The sequence below is a fragment of the Elephas maximus genome, chromosome 23 (genome assembly GCF_024166365.1).
Source record: "Elephas maximus indicus isolate mEleMax1 chromosome 23, mEleMax1 primary haplotype, whole genome shotgun sequence".
NCBI lineage: Eukaryota > Metazoa > Chordata > Mammalia > Proboscidea > Elephantidae > Elephas > Elephas maximus.
This window is the reverse complement of record NC_064841.1, coordinates 22,072,597-22,091,552: the sequence shown is the minus strand read 5'-3', so window position 1 is coordinate 22,091,552 and position 18,956 is coordinate 22,072,597.

Below are 18,956 nucleotides of genomic sequence, written 5' to 3'. Positions count from 1 at the left end.
CAAGTTGACTTTCTGCCTCTGGAAATCTTCCTGTCTTCTCTTTGCCTGCTCTGATCTTGGTCCATGCCCTGACTTCTGTTTGGCCCCATTCCACAGTTTCTGCTCCTTGGCTCTGGTGCTCTGATGACCTGCTTGGTGCCTACTTCTCTGGTTTGGCTTTGGACTTTGCCTTGGACACAGCTCCCTTGTTAACCATTTTGTTCTATATACTTAGAAAAGCTCCCATGTCTTGCTTCACCTGATCCTTTACCAGGAAAAAAAAAAAAAAATAAGCCTCCCCTCTCCCCCCCTTTTAATTACTGAGAAAGCCATTTCAGTAGCAGAACAGGAGAAATTTTGAGTCTTATCAACAGATGAAACTTCTGCTGTGGTAGCTGATATGCTGTTGAAGAGGAATTTCTGGATGCTTATTAGCTTTTAGTGAAATTTACTGAAAGGGGGAAAAGGAAGAAAAACAAGATGAGGAGAAAAGAGGAGAAAAAGAAGGGATAGGTGGAAAAGAAGAAGGAAGAGGAAGAGGAAGAAGAGGTGAGAGAGAGAGAGAAAGAGAGAGAAAGACTACCTTTTGGTGAAGTACCAAGCTGAGAATGCAATACTCTTTCTAGCTCGATGTGTTTATGGTCTCCATTGTCTGGATCCATTGTCTGGGCAAACACAATGGAATAAAAATCTAAGAAAAACACAGGAAGGTAAACACTTTGGGAAAATATCATACTATGCGTTCAAACAGCTGCTTTAGATTATATGTGCCATGGCTGCCCTGTGCTACTGCAAATAAGCTAGAGGTGATTCTATAGTTAATGTGTAGTAGTTTACAATTCCCAACCATGATATGCTTACAGGACTTGGAGACCAAGTCAGGTTAAGTTTTGTCTCTGAAATGTAAACCAGAAACAGTCAACTTATAGCCACCTGGAGACCGTCATTGTTAATAAAATAATTATCAAATCTTCAAAACATACAAGGATCCTAACATGAATACATCCTGAGAAGGGAATGATTGGAGTTCAAGTGGAATCGCCAACACACTCAGTTGTGTTTAAATTGTTTGGAATAAGTAATGCTGCATAGGTGACAGCAAACACTCATTTTCCAAGCCCTCTACCCTTTGTATATTGGAATTTAATGGATGGTGACTAGGGAAGGGGAGACTCTAAGGTTGGAGGGTGGACACATTTATCCTTAGAATGGAGGAGAGAAATGAATCGGGCTGCTATGGCATGATAGCATCCACCTCCCTTTTGTTCTATTTCTAAAATCATCAGGAAAGCTTCTCATCTGTAATTTGATTTCCTGTGTAGCTCTAGCCACCAGAAGGGAATGTGCAGACAGTTGGCCTAGCTCCTGGACCAAGCCATGTCTCCAGTTCTGAATTAATAAGTTGGCATTCTCGTTTATTGAATCAGGCTTTGGGTTTGCTTTGCATGAATCTGGCCCCAGAGACAAATCATCTCTGGACAAGGTTAAAAATTGGGCAGTGGGGTCCAGGAAAGGGCTTTTTGGGGGGATATGAACATAATATGTATCTCTATAGGAAGGAGGCTCATGGATTTTTTTAATTTTCAGGGGAACATGGTACAGAAAGTGGAAGCTCCACCGAAATCATGTGTGTAAACTGAGGACCCCACCCAGGCCTGGGGTGACCCTTTCCAGGTGCTGACATGGACAGTCTCTGCCTGAAGCCATCTGGGACTTTCTCTTCACACCTTTTAGCAGAAGTCGATTGTACCCTTTTGGGAGTCTGAAGGGCTTGGACTTGGTTCAATCCTTCTGAAGGAAATAAATGATTTCATTGCTCTGGAGCCATATTTTACAGAAATGTCCCCACAAACATGGTAATTTCCATCAGTGTGTTACAACTGAGGTTTCTCCCTACGTGTGTTAAACACAAACTGTTTATTTAGTAATTTTTTTTTTTTTTTTAAAGAAACCATAGGACTTGAAAGAAGAGGAAGAAAGAGACTGGACAGAATTGGGAAAGAAAAACCATCTGATCCAGGTGAGGGAAGGCACTCAGTTTCATTTTGTATCTACTCTGTGTGGTGTTATTTTGCTCTGTAGCATTAAGAAATTAGTAACGACACAGACATTTCATGATTTTTTTCTTTGCCTCACAAGACAAGCAAATATTCTGTTTCTGGAAAACCATCATTCCACACCAGATATATACAGCTATCTCCTCATTATTATAGCACAACGGGGAAATCCTCAAATGTAAGTTCTAAGCTCGAATAACAATGGAAGAACAGTGATATTGGGAACAGAAGGAAAAAAGGAAACTGAAAATTATTGCTTTATACTTGTGGGAGGCAGTTTTATTAGGAGGTGGTCAAGATTCATAGTAAGTAGCTCACAAGCTCTGGGCCCACAAGAACAAAAAATAATTAGTAATAATTTCAAAAAACGTAACGCTGACAGATAGAGAAATTATAAAATAGATTGGTGAAGAAACACCAGTAATTAGCTTAGACAATTCTAGTACTGTGAGCACAACTTAGCTAAGAAAAGGTGAGCTTAGCTAAAGCAGCCTGGAAGGGGATGTAGCCAAGTATTCTGGAATGGCTGAAGACCAGAGAACACCAAGAACCAAACCCACTGCCGTCGAGTCAATTCCAATTCATAGCAACCCTATAGAACAGAGTAGAATTGCCCTCCAAGGCTGTAAATCTTTACGGATGGAGTGGCTAGTGGGTTCGAACCACTGACCTTTCGGTTAGCAGGTGAGCTCTTTAGCCACTACACCACCAGGGCTTCTCTGAAGATTGGAGAAAGCAGGACATTTTTCAGGCATAATGACACAGCTCTGCCACAGTAGTGTGTGTGCACAGTGTTTTGTTTTTCAAACACAGGTCCAATGTCTTTTCAGACTAAAAGACCAAAGACCAAGACATTTTACTGGAAAGAATTAAAAATGACCAGGCTGGAAAAAAAAAAAAAAGAAAAAAATCTCAGTCAGCAATCCAAAATGTTTATCCTCCTTTGGAACCAATTCAGATTCTAAGCAGTTATATGGATTTTTGAATGGATACATGGACGAGATAAATGAATGAAAAAGTGTCCACTTAAACGAAATAAATCTGAGGCTTTAGAGATTTTTATAAGTGAATGATGACCTTTTATTGTGGAAGTTCATGATGAGAACGTTCACAGACTTTTAACCCTATCCAGTCTAATTCAAGTCTCTTTGAACAGGCGAACATGCCACTGAGAATGGTAAAAGCTGTGGAATTATGGTCATTCCGGAGGCTTTTTAAAAAATTCTCCCTGAGGAGCCAGGGGTCATTTCCTCCATATTGCTTCTTCAGCTTTAGATTGTTGCATCCCCTCAGAGGCAGTGTGAAAATGGGAACTGTGGAATAACGAGTCTTTTCAAGTCAAAAGCAAACAATTCCACCTTAAAATCACAGAACTCACCTTAAGCCAGCTTTTGGCAGCCTGCCAGAGAAGGGCACGAAAGCTGCACTTTAATCAAAAAGATGTGTATTCTGTATTCAGGCTGTGGAAAGAACAGCTGGGAAGTGAATTTTTATTGATTCTGTAATTTTAGGTTTATTTCCCTCTCCTCACCACCCTCCTCCACCTTTTGAAGCACTTTTGAAATTTACTGGCTGACTTTCCTCCCTCCCCCCTTTTCCCCTGAAACCTGTTCAGATAAAAACTTTTCTCTTTCCAAGTGTCTGATGATTTAGAAGCATCCGAATGGGGCTACCGTCAGCATCTTGATATTGCATTTTGTTGCCAGCTGCCATTGAATTTGCCCCGACTCACGGCAACTCCACGCACAAGGGAACCAAGTGTTGCCCAATCCTGAGCTATACTCATGATGGGTTGCAGATGGACTCTTGTGATCCATAGGATTTTCACTGGCAGATTTTTGGAAGTAGATCTCCAGGCCTTTCATCTTGATCTGTCTGAGTCTGAAAGTTCCCCTGAAACTTCTTCAGCATTACAGCAACCCACAAGCCTCCACTGACAGTGGGTGGTGGCCACAAATGAGGAGCATTATCTGGGAATCAAACCAGGTCTTCTGCATGGAAGGTGAGAATTCTACCATTGACCTGACACTGCCTCCTGAAATTGAACCCAGGCAATGTTGGTTGCACAAGAGTCCCCAGAGAAAAAGGAATAGTGAAATGCTCTGAGCAGCATGATGCCCTGTTTTACTGGAGGTTGGATGGAGACAGACCGTTTTTGATCCAGGATGATAAGTGTTAAGGGGTACCTATCTACCCATTGCTGTTGAGTTGATTCCAACTCATAGTCACCCTATAGGACAAAGTAGAACTGCCCCGTAGGGTTTCCAAAGAGTGGCTAGTGGATTAGAACTTCCAACCTTTTGATTAGCAGCCGATCCCTTAGCCACTGCACCATCAGGTTTCCATTAAGGGGTAAAAACACTGAAAATCATATCACCTCTACCCCTTAGCGATGGCAGTACTGATGCTGGCTATAACTGCACATAATTTTTACTGCCGAACCAAGTGAGAAGGAACTTTACATATGAATCGTATCTGGGTATATCAGCACACATTGACAATAGTAACGTCAACAATCGTCTTGAAGATAGAGGACTACAGGAGAGTACAGACATTACATCATGAGTATTAAAAATAATTGTCATGAGCTATGGGGACCAAAATGTACCGAAGGAGCATTTATCATTTTGACAGACAAAACAAACCTCTTTTTTATATCCTAAAGCAGAGATGCAAATTGGGGGCCTGTGTGACAAATCCAGTTTTCAGAACTACAGTGTTGGAAACCGTGGTGGCATAATGGTTAAGAGCTACGGCTGCTAACCAAAAGGTCAGCAGTCTGAATCGACCAGGCGCTCTTTGGAAACCCTACGGGCAGTTCTACTCTGTCCTTTAGGATGGCTGTGAGTTGGGATCGACTTGACGGCAATGGGTTTGATTTTGGTTTTGGTGTTTGGCCTTAATACAATCTTTAAAAAAAAATTTTGGCTTAGTGCTAATGTTTGAAATTTAGGAGTTACCTCATAAATCCAGCTTTTCAGCTTCTTTTGAAAAATTGGAGATCTGGTTCACTAGGTGTACATTTCCAAAGGAAAAGGTTGGGTGGAGCTGGGCAACAGATGTCCCGTTATGAGGTAAGTGCTTGCTAGATACACATGCCTCCTTCCCTGTTGATGGAATCTGCCTGGCCTAGGTGGCCGTTGGAGTTTACAGCCTCTGTAGCAAATGTGCAGTAGTTCAATCAGCAAGTAGCGACTGCGTGTCCTCTACCCATGTGCAGATTCTATTATGGCACTTTCCATAAAAAAGCTATCCATAGGTCTTTGTTGCTAACATAATAGACTCCAAACTCTTAAGCTCAGCATTAAATCTCCCAACGTTTCACTGTCATTTATGAATGCAGGATTTTCTTCCCGCCTTCCTACCATACATATATCCCCTGTCTTCCAGCTTCACTGGTCTTGTTATTCCTCATTAGGTCCCTGGATTCCCCTCCTCTGTGTTGTTGCGGCTGATTATCCATGTTTCACCATTCTTCCTTGTTCTAGGCTGTGGAAATTCTACCCATCTACAAAGCCTGGGTGAAGCCTGGTTTATCTAAGACAGTGCTTCTCATACTCTCCATGGGGAAGGACCAATCTCTCTCTATATCTTCTTTCCTCCCGCTCTCCCTACCTTTCTCCTTTCCTCTCTCCTTCCCTTCATTCCCTCCCTTCCTTCCTTCTCAATCCTTCCCTTCTTTCTTTCCCTTCTTTCCTTCTATCCTTCCTTCCTTCTTTCTATTTCCCTCTCTCCTTTTCTCCCTCCCTCCCTCCAACTCTCTCTGCCTTCCTTCCTTTCATTTCCCATCTGTTTGCAGACATACAAGGTACACATTGTAATTTCTTACTATTAGACTCAGTGAACACTATTTTTCTTTGCCAATAGTATAAAAATTTCCTAATGCTTACTTTTAGTTTCTGAGCTGATTTCAAATGGAGTGACAACCAGTCCTGGTCCTTGGACCACACTTGAAGTAGCTTTTCTCAGCTGGTTTCAGTAACAATGATGCCCCTGTTACTTACATTCACACAGAACTAGGTCTACATCCCTATCACAGCAGACTGTACTAGAACAGTCTAGGTTACTCTGCCTATTTTATTTTAAATTTCAGGAGGACCTATCTAACTCATCTTTGCCCCTCTGTGTCTACTTGCAAATGTAAAGAACTCAGTAAATGTTGAATTTTGTGCTCCGATGCCAGGAGGCACTCAAGTTGGGAAGGGAAGACTTAGAACTGTTGAGGAGTAGCTTCAGCCTTCAAGGAGCTTATGGCAATGTTGAAGAGAAGATAAAATCATAGTAAATAATATGTGATAAATATGTACTGAATTTTGTGATATATCTTATGAAAATGCTATAGGTAAATAGAAAATACAGGGCTCAATGAAAGCTGGTTGAGACTTAGAAGATTTTAAGCTAGGAATTAAGGAAGACTTTCCCACTGAAGATGGCAGCCCTTAATTTAGAATCATGGAGCTGATTTATCTTGGGCAAGGTGCTCTGTGCTCCAGTTTGCTCCTCTTTAAACTGAGGGTATGGGTTAGGGCATCTCCCTAATTTTTATTACTGTATGACTTTGAAACAGAGCTGTCAACACTGGCATAATTTGCTATGCATGTAAACAAACAAACAAAAAAAAAACCCCAAACCTGTTGCTGCTGAGTCCATTCTGACTCATAGCGACCGTATAGGACAGAGTAGAACTGCTCCACAGGATTTCTAAGGAACACTTGGCAGATTCGAATTGCAGATCCTTTGGTTAGCAGCCGTAGCACTTAACCGCTATGCCACCAGGGTTTCCGCTATGTATATATATATAAAAAAAAATGTATATAGTGGTTAGAAAATAGAATATGCATACTCTTTCACCTTTTCTCCCAATTTGCCATTTGGTGAAAAATTTAACTTAGACCTATTTCTTTATAACAAACTATATAATCAAAGGACAATCCAATTTATCACCATTTCATATTAATTAGTGTTCACTCTAATCAGCTGCATTGAAAAGGTTAAAGGAATTTGTTATGTACATTATGCAATTTCTGTAATGCTCTCAAACCACATAGGTATAAAAAAAAAGACAGTGTTATATATGTCATTGTAATATCAATAAGGAATTGTTAGGCTTGCGTCTACAAATGCTTTTAAGCCACAGATGCACAAGTTGCTTAGAATGTGACTTAAAAGTACATATTTTCTGAGCTTAAAAATAGAAAAACAAAAGTATATCAAGCATGTGAGATATGTTGTAAACAACTTCCCTACCTTGGCTTGGCACCTTCATGATGTGATAATAAAAATCTAACATAAAGTTATATCTCTATAAAGTAGCCTTGAGACATTAGGTATGTCTTAAACCACCCCTTAATCTCCAAAAGATGTAACATTAGGTGAATATCTGCCCTTGAAGAAAAGATGTTAACACACTAAACATGACATCACCCAGCCCTTATTGTGCAAGGCCAAGGTTAGAAAATTGTATGTAAGTGCTGGACTTCTGTGCCTTCCTTGAAAGAAGACAGAGGTCCCTCTCTAGAGCCTGACACTTGCCAAAGAGGAGGCCCTGCCAGAGACTATTACTGAGACTCTGCCCACTGCTGCCTTGGAACCCAGTGGAGAAATTCCACTGAATTAGAAATGTGGTCATGTCTTCTTCTCAAGACCATTCGCAAAAAATAAAAGCCTGAAGTCTAAGATTGGGACTCTAACCATTGAACTAACATCGTAATTGTAATTGTTAGTTCTGGTTCTAAATGAATGCCTTGTGGTCTTATTTGTGTGCCTTGCCATCACTACCTTGCAATAAGCTAAAGGAATTTATGCATGATAAACTTGAGCATTTTTTTATTCATGTTTAAAATTAAAAACCAAAGGGCAGAATTAAAAATACATTCCTAGGGGTTTGTGATAATAGGCTCTGACCGGTTCTTCTTGTGGTCTTTCCTATGATATTTCTCTTTCGTTTTATTGCCAGAGAAAGAGGGAGTTATTGTAGTATAGGCCTGAAGCCCACCTGTAGGATCTGTACAGGATCAACAAACCCAGAGAGACTTTTATTTTTTTCTTCATGTGACCTCTTTCCAGATATGGTGAGTCCATTTCTCTGAAATGGCTGAGCAGGGAGTGGTACCTGAAACTGTGTTTGGATACCTCTGTTTTCTCACTTGGTAGGAAAATGAGCCACCTGTTTTACAGTCACACAAACCACTTCATTATCATAGTTTTGAGGATGATGGCCTAGGGAAATGGTGGGCCAGTCAGTAGGGTGGAAAGTAAAATGCATGTGTTTACTTTACCCTCCTCTCCCCACTGAGCTATTGGTACTGGAGTAGAAAGGGAATAGTAATAAGCAGCTATCCCTTTTTGGGAGAGTAAGGAGATCCTGGTAGAGGTGAGGTTCAGAGGAAGAAATGTTTGCATAAACCCCAAAACCAAACCCAGTGCCGTCAAGTCGATTCCGACTTATAGTGACCCTTTAGGACTTTTTTTTTTTTTTTTTTTTTTTAGGACAGGGCAGAACTGCCCCATAGAGTTTCCAAGGAGCGCCTGGCAGATTCAAACTGCCGAGCCTTTGGTTAGCAGCTGTAGTACTTAAGCACTACGCCAGCAGGGTTTCCAATGCATAGGCATATGATAATCATAATGAAAAGGATGTTAGAAGCCCATTGATTAAACAGGCACTGCAGGTTTCCATTACAACTCAGATGTTTAGATACTTTTGAAGGTGGAGCCAAAATGGGCAAATATATTAAGTGCTTGTCATCTAAGATTGGCACTGGAACTGAATTACGTAGTGTGAAAGAAAATCAGATTAATGTGCTCCCTGTAAATGTGCTTTGTAAAACTATGAAGCATTATGCAAATAAAAGTAATTGATATTGTTTTCAGTGCATAAAGCTATGCTTTAGACTCAATGAAAGTTTATTTTTAACTTATGAGCTATGATTGTAAATCATTTTATGAAAGAATCTAACACATTCTGGAATGTACAAATTCTGGTATATTTGTTATACGTATTTGCTTGTTTTATTCAATGAGTGACCTACTACGTGATAATTACTTGGGCCAGTAATGATAGCAATTGCTTTTATGATACCATTAGTCACATGCTGCTCTTAGAAGGTATTGATTAATTTTCATAAGTACTATTTGTTATAATTCTCATTTTATTGATAAGGAAACTAAGGGACAGGTTAGTGGTAGCTTGGACTGGTTGTAGAAATGGAGTTGGAGGTTTCAACGAAATAGTGTGGGAGTACAGAGAAACATCTGGTAGGACTTCCCTATAGAGGCAATATCTGAATTGGGTTGTGAACACTGAGTAGGAGTTTGCCATAGGAGGTAGAAAAGTATATTGAAATTACATCACTGTCAGTAAAAACATTTCTAGACAACTTTCAAAAAAAATATATAAGATTATTCTTTTTTTTCTTTATTGTACTTTACATCAAGTTTTCAGAACAAACTAGCTTCTCATTAAGCAGTTAGCACACATATTGTTTTATGACATTGGTTAACAACCCCAAAACATGTCAATCCTTCCACTTCTTGACCGTGGGTTCCCTATTACCAGCTTTCCTGTCCTCTCCTGCCTTCTAGTCCTTGCCCCTGGCCTGGTGTGCCCCTTTAGTCTCACTTTGTTTTGTGGGCCTGTCTAATCTTTGGCTGAAGGGTCAACCTCAGGAGTGACTTCATTACTGAGCTAAAAGTGGGTAAAAAAGTACAGGGGCTATATTCTTGGGGTTTCTCCAGTCTCTGTTCAAACACATATATTTTAATTTTACTTTCTAAGTATGTGGCATGTTTTTCAACATGCTCAATGGTAGTATACCTTTGGATTTGAAGGTATATCTGAACATTGGAAAAATTAAAAAAATAAATCATTCATATCCAAGTTTAGTAAATGAAACCAGTGATTTTTGTCAATATCCACAGATGATTTAAAAATAATACTAATTATTTTGCATGTGGCTTATATATAAATAGACTCTAAAGCTAATTCAAAAACTGTTTAAAGAACACTTTGAGCCTACCTTACAATTAGAAGACTAAATAAGAGGAATATGAATCCACATATGCAAAAATGGGCAACCAGATTCATTTATCATGTGGAATGTGAGCATCAGACATGCTTGTTCCTTGTGCTTCCAAGACTCTGTATTTACAGCTCGATGATCTTACTCTGTGTGAGAGGGTGGCTGTGTATTCCCCTGTAGGCTGTGAGATCCCTGCAAGCAGCCGTCCTGTATCCTCAAGAACTGAAATAGGACCTTTGGAGAAATTCCTTAGTAAATGTTTGTTTAAATGGGTTTAATTATAATCAGTGGATTTTCTCTTTTCCATAGACTGACACAATGGAATGGTGGCAAAGGAAGGCTTCTTCATTACAGGCAGTCCCACCAGGTTACAAACGAGATCTGTTCCTAAGTGTGTCTTTAAGAATTTGTAGGGAAGTCGGAACAGGTACATACAGTTCTTATTTAGCCTTACTTTTTAGTACAATAGAAAACCCTGGTGGTGTAGTGGTTAAGAGCTATGGCTGCTAACCAAAAGGTCAGCAGTTCAAATCCAATAGGTGATCCTTGGAAACTCTGTGGGGGAGTTCTATTCTGTCCTATGGGGTCGCTGTGAGCCAAATCAACTCTGTGGCAATGGGTTTGATTTTTTGTTTTTAGTGCAATGACTTAAAAACTGCACCTACAGCAAGTGAGGGTGATTGTGATGAAGAGTTTGTTATGAGTAGGGCTTGGTTCCATCCTTTCAAAGTGAGAGCAAATTTCCATAACATTAAAGGGTAAGTACCAGTTTTCTGTAAGTCAGACATTTGCAACCGTAGGACTTACTGTATAAGAACCCTTTGTAGGCAAAGTGGGAACGAGCTTATGAGGCCAAATCATTCAGACTCCTATTTTCACATTAGTGTTGATTAAGAATGGCTCCACTGCACCACTAGGCTTGTCTTGTTCCTGGTTAAAGTTATTTTAAGCAGCAGGTGCCCAGAGACAAGTCAGATGAACAAATAAATTGTAGCATACAAAGGAAACTGTGATTGAACGGAATTGTGAGATTAAATCTAACTTGATTTAAATGTGTGGGCAAGAAATATGTGTTCTCAAATAATCAGCTTCGGTTTAAGGCTATTACTGGATATAAACTTGACCAGGCTGGAAATGAGGAAATAGAGTATTTTCGACAACAAAGCACTAAATGAACCATCGGGAGACTCAAAAGACCTTCTCTTCTTTGTCCAGATCCCATGACCCTTTCTGGACATAGCTCTCAATCTGTCTGCTTCCTGAAGCCTTTTCTGACCTCCTCTGAATATCCATAACACCTTATCTTACCTGTCTTAAGGTAAGTAACACTTTCCACCTTGTTGTATACTTGTATATATCCTCTCCCCCTAACTAGTTGCCTTCATGTCTACTCTGACTCGTGGTGACCCCATGTGTATTAGAGTAGAACTGTGCTCCATAGGCTTTTCAACGGCTGATTTTTTGGAAGTAGATCACCAGGTCTTTCTTCCAAGGTGCCTCTGTGTGGACTTGAACCTCCAGCCTTGCAGTCAGCAGCCAAGCACGTTAACTGCACCACCCAGGAACTCCCTTCTCCCCCCTACCTACCACCATGTATTATGTCCCTTGAGAACATCGTGTCGTTCCGACTCATAGTGACCCTATAGGACAGAGTATAACTGCCCTATAGGGTTTTCAAGGAGAGGCTGATGGATTCGAACTCCTGACCTTTTGGTTAGCAGCCTGAGCTCTTAACCACTGTGCCACCAGGGCTCTACCTTGTACACAGTGAGTCTACGTGGTAGGTCTTTTATACATGATTGTTGAAAAGTGAATGTTATCTCCAAAGCAAAAGAGTAATAAACAACTCCTTTTTGAGATGAGAAAAAGATTACTGCTTCATTAACACACAGCCATGCATGTCTCCAGATAGAAATGAAATGTAGGTTTATTTTGGTTGGTTGGTTGTATTTTCTGTCAAGGCGTCTAATCCACTACACCGTTTCCTTATGCACAGGTGGACCCTTATCATGCATACAAGTCTGTGAAGGAAATGCATTTCAACTGTGCCTTAGAAACTTCATGGAGCTTTGGGACAGGATTTCTTTAATGATCCGACTGTATCATATTACTGATTGCCAAGCCGAAAAAATGTTTGGCAGAAGTTTTGGCTTCTGAGGTTTTGGATGCCTTCCTGGTAATCTGCCTCAGAATTCTGAAATATAAATAAACGAGTTCAGGTTCAAACTTTTTTGAATTCGAGCTGCTAGGTCTTTATTTCCCTCCAATCTGAACATTTTGCTGCAGAAATTCCAACCAAGCAGAAAGGAGATAATCAGTCGACATTTTCAGAGGTTATTAGTGGCCGTGGTTTAGGAGAACAAAATGAGAGTGGTTGATTTGAAACTTCGCGTGTCTTGGTAGTAACTGATCTCTGGTAATTGGTATTTATTTTCCAGGATGTTTTCCCCCGTTTCTGTTTGGGGGAGGAGGACGAGGGAGTTTTTTGTTGCTTTGATTCTGCCCGAAGAAGGTTCTAAATGTTCCTTTGTTAGACGTTACACACTTAGCTTTGTTTTACGTTTCTTGTCCAGGAGCCAAGTATTTTTCAAGTCACTCAACATTCTCTGGAGGCATGCTTGTCCACTGAGTGTGGTTCCAAAGCAAAGTTGAACACGCATTAAAAAGAGACATGACTGGGAATTTCGGGTGCCATGAACACCACACCTAATAGGCCCGGGACTATTTGAACGAATGATATAGCTTCGGTCATCTCTATAAATTCCAGAGTCAGTTCCTGATGAGTTCTGAGGGAAACAAAATCCTTTTATTAAAGAAAGGATAAAGAAAGAAAGCACTCATTCCATCCCTACACACACACACACACACACATACACACACACACACAAACGTGCTTACATGATCTCTGTGTGACTCCTGGGCTACATCACCACTGAGCGTGTTTGGGAAGACAGAGGTGACCTGGGCTGTATTCTGATGGGTAGGTGCCAGCAAATATTCTGAAGGATAGGGCGGAGGAACAATATCTTTGATGTGGTGAAGAACAGGTGAAATTGTGCACTGTGGATAAGTAAGCCAGCACAAGTTAGCCCGTGTGTATATTGCTTATTGAGTAGTCTGTCCCTGACAACAGCTCTTAATTTGAAGAAATCCCTCTTATCAAGCCAAGCCTATTACCTTTTTTTCCCCTTTTGATGGTTACTAAGCATTTTTAATAGAATTATATCCCCAGCATAAAATGTGCAATGTGACATTGAAGAAAAATATTTCCTTCAACATTCTCCTTTAAAGTTTCTGGTAAAGTGCAAGTCTTGCTCCTTTACCTTAGTTTGGGGGAGAATAACACATCTCAGAGTACAATTCAAAAAAAACTAGGTTAAAATAATCTTCCCACTTTAAGAAAATTTTGAATTCTATCTTTTCACTTAAAAAAAAAAAAAAAACCTTTTCAGTCTATGTGGGATTTTTTGGTAGAAAAAATGCCTATTTTAAGTGTTTCCTAGGATCTTTGTTCTTTCAAGGTGATATTGAGCTCTCCTCACAGGCTCCTATAAACCAAGCAGCTTAGTCGTTCAGCCACACAGCCCACTTGGGATGGGCTTGGCGGGACAGGTGGGCAAGTCACCTGATGCCTACATATGCCTATGACCTTTGTACTCTGACAGATTGTGAAACAGCCACTCACCTAGGGTTTACTGATGTTTTTCTTACATCTCAGAATATAGTAGGACCTGGGAAAATGACAAAGAAAAAAAAATTTTTTTGAGGAAATTTTAATTCTCCATCCTGTCTTCTTCCCTCCCCCAGGTGCCCTGTTCCTTTACCTGTTCCTTGGGTCTCCAAAACTCTCCTCTGTGTTACTGTTCTGAGTGACGACCTTTCCTCTAGGACATTTGTGCCTCTTGTTCTTCCCTTCACCACCCTATCCCCAAACCCTAATCTCTTCTCTAGCAGACTTGGCAGTGGATGGTAATGTCACTGGTATGAAAATAGGAACGACTAACGTTTATCACATTCTTTCCGTGTGCTACACCCTTTGCTGAGCCTAGTAGCTGAACTGTCTCATTTACTTACTGCAACAACATTATAAGCCATATGCAGATTTTTCATTCCAGTTTTATTCCTGAAGAGACTGAGGCACAAAGAGGCAAGAGTTACCCAGTTATACATGACAGGTCTGGATTTGAGCCTAGGCCTTGATCTAGGTCCAGAAGGTTTTTACTTAAGATTATATAGTGGCCAAGTCTGAGGGAGTTTGAGTATAAAAAAAATGACTATGAATGCATAAAACTCCACAAGTCCATAATTACACTCGAAAAAAGAGAAAGCCCCCAAAACAAAACTTGTCACCGTTGGAGACGATTATCACACTGTCTCTTTATTCTGAAAACTGGTGGTTAAAAATACTTAAATATTTAACATCTTTCCAGAAGAAACTGTATTTCAGGGTAACCAAATCGTCCAGTTAATGAAGAAAAACTGCTCTTTAAAGAACACGGCAGCTATGAATGTAGGTGGAATAATATGGTTGGAAAGTCACCATTTTATAGCCCTTATGGGAATGATGATGAGAAACCCTGGTGGTGTAGTGGTTAAATGCTACGTCTGCTAACCAAAAGGTTGGCAGTTCGAATCCCCCAGGTGCTCCTTGGAAACCCTATGGGGCAGTTCCACTCTGTCCTATATGGTTGTTATGAGTCAGAATCAACTCGATGGCGGTGGCTTTGGTTTCAGTTTGGAGGGAATGATGATTCAAGCATCCGCAGTGGATACTGAAAGCCCTGAACAAAGGGTGAGGGGGACCATCACCACACACTCCCCCAGATTGCTTGCTGATTGAGTGGCAGTAAGGGTATCTCGCTGTCGCCTCTCTGACATTATGAAACTCCATATGTGGTGCAATATGAAGTACCAATATCACCTTTTGCAGAATAAATTGTGTCCCCCCAAAATATGTGCTGGAATTCTAAGTATAGGAGTTAGGGTGTAACCCTATTTGGGGGTAGAGTTTTCTTTGTTATGTTGATGAGGCCATATCAGAGTGTCCTAAGCCCAATCACAACTGGGTTACAAGAAGCAGCATAGACACAGAGATAAACAAGCACAAGCAGGGGCGGATAGATGCCATGTGAAGATTGCCAAGGAATCAAGGGTTGCTAGCTACTAGAAAGTGAAATAGACAAAAAAGGGACCTCCCCCTCGAGCCACACACCGAATTTGGACTACGGCCTCCTGAACTGTGAGAAAACAAACTTCTGTTCTTTAAAGCCACCCACTTGTGGTATTCCTGTTACAGTAGCATGAGAAACTAAAGTATCGCCTATGAAATATTCTCGCCAAAAGTGGGTCTATTTAAGACTTTAGATATAGTTTCTATTTAAAAAAAAAAAAAAAAAACAACAGACAAGGAATAACTTAACTAACACCACAAGGAAATAATCAAACAAATCCAAAAGGCAGATCAGACAACTGGTCTAGGCTTTGTAACAAGTTAATGTCATGGTGGGGGGAGGAAAGAAGTGGGAGAGGGGGTGTTTCAGATTACATAATGACCAAATGCTCTCCACGACCTTTCAAAAGATATTGATTTGAACAAACACGTTGTACAAAGATATTTTTGGAATGACTGGGAAATCGTTAAGAATTTAGAAGTTAATTGTCTTAAAATTTCTTAGGCTAGGTTCTTCAGGGAAGCAAAACTGGTGAAGTGTATGTGTGTGTATATATATATATATATATATATATATACACACACACACACATATGGAGAGAGAGAGGGATATTTATCTCAAGGAAATAGCTCATGGGGTTGTAGAGGCTGGCAAGTCCCAAGTCTGTGGGTTAGGCACCAGGCTGGAGGCTTCTCTTGACTCATGTAGCTGCAGGGGCTGACGAATTCAAAATTGGCAGGTAAGACAGCAAGCTGCTGCTCAAGTCCCATGAACCAGAGGTCAGATGATAATGAGCCGGATGCAGGATCCAGAGTAAACCAGCCAGCTTTGCCAGAATGTGTACATATATATTGGAGGCAGGCTACATCCCCAAGGAAACTCCCCTTATAACTTATTGGCTGATCATATCGTGGAGGATGGCTGCATCATTAAGTAGTTGCCAAATTACATCATTACATAACTGCCAAACCACTGAGAATCACAGCCCAGCCAAGTTGACACACAATCTTAACCATCACAGCCCACCCCTTGTCAAACTGGCACCTGAACACGTAAATAAATAACCATAAATAGTCTCTAAATAAAGAAAGCTACAGAGTCATACCTGTGCCTAAAATGATACAACTAACGTGTACAACTGAAAATGCACTAGCCCTGTATATATCTTGTATTTTATAAGCAAAGAAAAAAAATATTTGAGGCACACATACGAAGAAGAAATACTCATGACAATTACAGTCCTTGTTTTTGCAACTGGTCATGTGGTTGTAATTGGTATTTAGAGCTACCTTCTAAATTCCTCTTAAGAGTTGCAGGAGTACATTGACATAGAACTTCCAGAAATTTAAGCCAGATTCAGAGGAGGATGTGGAACAAGGGAGATCATTGCTGATGTCATGTGGATCTTTGGCTGAAAGAAGAGAATACCAGAAAGATGTTTATCAGTGTTTTACTGACTATGCAAAGGCATCCGACTGCGTGGATCATAACAAATTATGGATAACATTGCGAAGAATGGGAATTCCAGAACACTTAATTGTGCTCATGCAGAACCTGTACATAGACCAAGAGGCAGTTATTTGAACAGAATAAGGGAATACTATGTGGTTTAAAGTCAGGAAAGGTGTGTGTCAGGGTTGTATTCTTTCACCACACTTATTCAGTCTGTATGCTGAGCAAACAACATAAGAAGCTGGATTATATGAAGAAGAACAGGGCATCAGGATTGGAGGAAGACTCATTAACAGCCTGAAATATGCAGATGATACAACCTTGCTTGCAGGCAGTGAAGAGGACTTGAAGCACTTACTAATGAAGATCAAAGACTACAAGCTTCAGTATGGATTACACCTCAACATAAAGAAAATAAAATCCCCACAACTGCAACCATAAGCAACATCATGATAAATGGAGAAAAGATTGAAATTGTCAACAATTTCATTTTACTTGGATCCACAATCAACACCCATGGAAGCAGCAGTCAAGAAATCAAATGGCGCATTGCATTGGGCAAATCTGCTGCAAAAGACTTCAAAGTGTTAAAAAGCAAAGATGGCACTTTGAGGACTAAGGTATGGAAGACTGAAGTAGAACTGATACCTTTGAATTATGGTGTTGGTGAGGAAAATTGAACATACCATGGACTGCCAGAAGAACCAACATATCTGTCTTGGAAGAAGTACAGCCAGAATGCTCCTTATAAACGAGAATGGTGAGACTTTGTCTCATGTACTTTGGACATGTTATCAGGAGGGACCAGTCCCTGGAGAAGGACATTATGCTTGGTAAAGTGGAGGGTCAGTGAAAAAGAGGAAACCCTCAATGAGCTGGATTGACACAGTGGCTGCAACAGTGGGCTCAAGTATAACAACAATTGTGAGGATGGTGCAGGACCAGGTAAAGTTTTGTTCTATTGTACATAGGGTCACTATGAGCCAGAACAACACAACGATATTTTATTTCTTGCTCACACTTCAGCGCGATGATGAATAGCGGGGTCTGGAGAGACATACTATTCCACAGAGTCATTCATGGACCCAGGCGACTTTCCTTTTGTGGCTCCACCCTTGTCTTGATCCTTGAAGTACTTTCCTTTAAGACATCTGATGAGAAAGACAAGGAGAGACAAAAAAATGATGACCACACATGGGAAGCTTCTATGGGCCATTCCTGCAACAAGGCACATCACTCCTGCTCACATTCAGTTGTCCAGAACTCTATCACATGGCCTTAGCTGGTGGCATGGGAGGCGGGAAATGTAGTTTAGCTGTGTGCACCGGGAGACAAAAACATAGATATTGGGTAACTCAAGCTCATATTTCTGTCTTAGAAGCCATAAAAACCCATTAGATTAACTCTTTCACATTTGTTTGCCCTTAACTGTTTATTCCCTGTTGCTCATGCATATGCTTTGATCTATTTTCAATCTTTGGCACTTTATGTAAATACCTGACAGCGCATCTTTTCCTAACAGCAGAATTCAATAACAGGAAAAGGGGGAAACTAGAAGCCCCTCGGTATCTACAGTGGGGAAAAAAAGAGATAGCTGCTAGGAGAGAAAAGGAAGACTAGAGAGACTCAGTGCAAAAGTAAATATGTTTTTCTTTTCATTGAACCAATGACACCATCAAAAGTCTGTATAACCATAAGAACCAAAAATTATAAATGCTATCTTCTGTGGTGATATTATATTTTAAGGCTCAAAAACCATTTGCCATCAAGCTGATTCCAACTCATTGTGATCCCATGTGTGCCAGAGTAGAACTGTGTTCCACAGGGTTTTAAATGACTGATTTTTCAGAAATAGATTGCCTGGCCTTTCTTCCAAGGTGCCTCTGTGTGGACTCAAACTGCTAACCTTTTGATTAGCAGCAAGTACTTTCACTGTTTACACCACCCAGGAACTCCCGAGTAAGGCCCCAAACCTGTTGCCGTCGAGTCAATTCTAGTAAGGGCCAGTAATCCCTAAATCCTCTGAGCTTTTTAAGTTCCACATTGAAAAAGAGCAGAGCTGGCTGGAGCTTCACAAAAACAGCTAGAGATATTTGTCTGTCTGTAAACTGTGAATGCTTTAGAAATAACAAATGATGGCTGTGATGAAAATTGCTTTCACTTTCATGGACTATTTCATGGGTTGAAGTGGAAACGAACATGTAATAGACTACCCAGTCCTCTCCTTCCTTTTTCCCTCCCTCCCTCCTTCCCTTTCTTTCTTTCTGCTCTCCTTCCTT